The following is a 4,242-nucleotide window of genomic DNA, read 5'->3' as shown; positions in this document are numbered from 1 at the left end:
TTCAATGAAAAAAACATAATTAAATTCCAGTGTGTTTATCAATACAGTTTAATGATTCTTTAAAGGTAGTACGAGTTGTCTGAATGCTGGAAATTGTTGTTTGAGAATTGAAATGAGTGTTAGATGCGAAATTGATTATTTTGGGAAGATTGAAATGATTGGTGATTTAAGTACAACAATTGCATAGTTGGGGTACTTAAATGTATTTATGCTTTTGTAAAAGCATTTGAATGGAAATAATTTCAATGTTGGAATTTTTGGTTTTAAGAATTTAAGTGGTAAAATGGTGAAGACCATTTTGAGTAAATGAAAAAAGTAGGTTCCAATGTTAAAGGAATTAATAAGTATTGAATTATTTGGTGGAAATGAGTTTGAAGTATGCTATGGAATTATTTTGGGATATGGTTATGTTAGTACAATACTAACATATTATTATAAATTTGTGATTTATACAGATCATGGTTGATTTGCAATTGAAGCAAGTCAAGTATAAAAAGGGTATATTGTGGACAATATTGAGGCTCATATATTTTGAAAGACATAAAGTGTCAAGGTGAGTGCAATACATGCATGAAATTATACATGGATGTTTTATACATCATAAGGAAGACTTGCGAAGTCGACCTTGTTATATCGGCATGATTTTATATCATTTTTATAAATTGACATTGATATGTCAGAGTATGAAACTAAAATGCATTGATCATGAAAAATGTGATATTTTACCATGAATGTTTTCGGGTATGAACTGCCCAATGTTAAATATTGATGATATACTTTGCCATGGATGGATCGAATAAAATAGACTATATGCCCAAAGTAAGTCATTGAGGGACATGGTATAGTTGGCATGGCATAGAGTATAGCAGCTGCAGGTTTATATTAGCACTATAGTGTGTAAGGACACTAAGTGCAGGTTTATATCCGGATTAGCACTATAGCGTAAGCTTAGTGTAGGTGGTGGGCACGACCTTATGTGTATTGTCCGGATTAGCACTATGACGTAAGCTTAGTGCAGGTTTAGCACTACGATGCAGGTATTTTACTCGTATACCCAGGGTCCTCAGGGTGTTATATTGGGCTATTGTCTACAGTTTATTGGCTATGTATTATGTTTTATTGGTTAATAAATGGTAACCATGCAAATAAGCTTATGAGCTTACGGAATAATGGCAAGTATATTGAAAAAAATAATAATAAGCTTATGAGCTTATGAAATTTAAATAGTAAGTATTTTGGTAAAAATAAGCTTATGAGCTTATGGGATGAAAGGTAAGAAATTTTATATTATTTTGATCATGGTAAAATATTGAAGATGCTATTAGCATGGTTTTATGGCATTGGATTTTAAATTTAAATTCATGCATGAATTGTATTGCACTATATATTGTTTTAATTGCCTCACTAAGTTTATACTTAGTGTGTGATGATTTTCACGCGTAGGTAAAAAGCAAAGAATAAGAATAAAGAGTTCAGAACGACATCAAGCATCGAGAGGTATATTTCAATATCAGTAAGACATCCTACGATGGATTTTGATTTAGATAGTGGCATGTAATTTGATAATGTTAAATTTATTTTGTTGAATAAATTTTGGAAATTGTTATAGTGATGAAAGATTAATTTTTATGAGATTTATATATTAAATTTTCGAAAGTTACTGTAGCATGAACAGTAACCCCGTTTTAAACCAAATTTTCCAGATTATAAAGGGGTACCGATTCCCCTGCTACAGGGAATCGATTCCCCCACTGTTCACTGTTCACTATTCATGTACTATTCACTATTCATAATTAAAAATATTTTGAAATTAAATTATTATAATGAAACGTAATTTTATATGATATGATATTTTTATAATATAATTTATTATTTTAAGAAAATAAATTTTAAATCGCTTTTGAATTTTGAAATGGTTTTAGAAAATACGGGTGACATCCGTAATCTGTATAGGTATAAATATACAGGTTACGTGTGTTACATACAATGTATATATATACAGTAATATAATATAAAATATAATCACAACATATACACATAGGTTATTAAACAGACAAGGGTTAAAACGAAATAACGCGCAAATAATGGGCTTACACCTCAAAGCAAAGGTAATTTCATTAGTGATTAAAATATAAATATTACAAATTATATGAAAAAAATGTGAAATAAGCCATAACATGAAAGAAATAAGCAACTGTGACTAAAATAGAATAAATCTTAAACTTGAAAGGACACACAATAATTCGACCTAAAGGCATCCATGTACAAACAATGACTAAAATAAAAGTAATTAAAATGACACATCAAATGCGAAAGTACATAAAAAAGAAGCAAACCAACATTCACGACTAAAATGAAACATTCATAACTAAAACGTACAATATTAAAACAGTGACTGAAATGTGTCGCATGTAAAGTTCAAAGGTCAAATTAAAAGAAATTAAAATTCCATTTTATGACCAAGACGAAACATTACAAAGTACAGGACCCTCCCTGCGTGATTAGACCATGAGGGAACCCTGACCCTAATTCTACTCTCCCTATTTTTGGCGTCGTTCCCTCTTTTCTCTCCACCTCTTTTTTTTTTTTCTTTGCCTTAACCCGAAAGCGGAGAATACTTTCCCCTCTGGCTGCCATCTCAGATGGTCCCGACAAAGGGCCGATGACCCCCCATGGCTCCCTAACTTTCTCCTTTTAAACCCTTGTTACACGAAACCACAAAAACCCAAATAAAACCCTTACAAACCCTCACCCTAAAATATTACCTTGGATGCTTTGAGGACTCCCTCCACTCCGGTGAAGCAAAAGAGGACCGGAATCGAGGGGTAAACTCTCTCTTTTTTGTTTATTATTTTTTTTTTCTGAGAGCTTCTCTCTTTTTTCTCTTTCTCTCTGTTTTGTTTTCCCTTTTTTCTTTTTCAATTTCCTTTCTCTTTTTTCGAATCCGAACCCCCTTATTTTTCTCAGATCTCCTCATCTTTATGGCCTCTTTGCGTGTTTGGTGAGATTTTGCATGGCTATCATCACAGGTTTGACAGGTAAGGGAAATGATTTCCTTCTTTGTTGTTTTGTTATTTGTTTTTTTTTTTCCTTTTTTTTTCCTTATTGTGTGTTTGGTGAATCTTGGCAGAGAGATGATGACATTAGCGGTTGAAATGGCGACTGTTAGGTGGCCGGAGCGGCAGCAGCGGGGGTTCTTTGCTCTAGTGGTGGCGGCGGCTGGTAGAGACTAGGGTTTAAAACCCCTAACTAATTAGGGTTAGTGCATTGGGCCTGGATTTGGGCTTTGGTTCATAAACTTTCATAAAATTTTAATATGGTCCCTAATCATTATCTCAACTTGAGATGTATTAATGATTGATAAATCTGTTTATTTGGTCATGTATTTGTGTTTTTAATTTTATAATAGGTATGATTATTGAATGTTTGAGTTCGGTTTATGTTTCGATAACATATCTGATCCAGGTTCTATCCAAATTGGATTGAGTGTGTTACAAAAAAGGTGGTCCATGACTAGGAGGCAAAATCAATAAATTTAAATATTTAAAAGAATGTATTTTTCTAGTCTGAAACATCAGCCAACAAATGATGCATTTTCTGAATGGGATCTGTGCATATCTAGGTTGAGATGTCTGTTTATGAATCAATTGATTATCTCTTATCTTTTCAATGTAACTTGAAACACGTCAATCCAATGTAAAGAGCTCAAGTTACGTTCGTTTTAGTGAATAATATGTGAGCATATATTTCTATACGGGTTCAACACGAAAATTTTAATTTATTACAAATTTTTGTCTTGGTTTGTTCACTGCTAGTTCTTGATGCAAATATTTGGTAATTGTTAGTTTGCTCTTAGTGCTGGATACTACAATCAAAATGGCCATGAGTATATTGAAACAGTTGATGGTCTTATCTTTCAATGTAACTTGAACACGTCAATCCAATGTAAAGAGCTCAAGTTACGTTCGTTTTAGTGAATAATATGTGAGCATATATTTCTATACGGGTTCAACACGAAATTTTAATTTATTACAAATTTTGTCTTGGTTTGTTCACTGCTAGTTCTTGATGCAATATTTGGTAATTGTTAGTTTGCTCTTAGTGCTGGATACTACAATCAAATTGGCCATGAGTATATTGAAACAGTTGATGGTCAAGCTACTGTTCTGAGAAAAGAAAAGGTTTTGTGATCCCACTGTATCAAAGATTTTCAGGTTCATCAGAGAAATTAATTGTATTTCA

The 4,242-nt window shown here is 32.4% G+C and overlaps 1 long non-coding RNA gene across 1 annotated transcript; it reads left to right on the top strand.

Moving 5' to 3' along the window:
* The first annotated feature begins 2,535 nt into the window (after positions 1–2,535).
* LOC120198749 lies at positions 2,536–3,423 on the top strand. Its single transcript, XR_005523395.1, has 3 exons — positions 2,536–2,825; positions 2,968–3,038; positions 3,131–3,423. It is a non-coding gene; the product is annotated as an uncharacterized LOC120198749 (long non-coding RNA).
* The last annotated feature ends 819 nt before the right edge of the window (positions 3,424–4,242 follow it).

Source organism: Hibiscus syriacus, unplaced genomic scaffold (genome assembly GCF_006381635.1).
Source record: "Hibiscus syriacus cultivar Baekdansim isolate YM2019G1 unplaced genomic scaffold, ASM638163v2 tig00000340_pilon, whole genome shotgun sequence".
Classification (NCBI taxonomy): Eukaryota; Viridiplantae; Streptophyta; class Magnoliopsida; order Malvales; family Malvaceae; genus Hibiscus; species Hibiscus syriacus.
The sequence above is the reverse complement of the archived record's forward strand: the minus strand, read 5'-3'. Positions and strand labels throughout refer to the sequence as shown.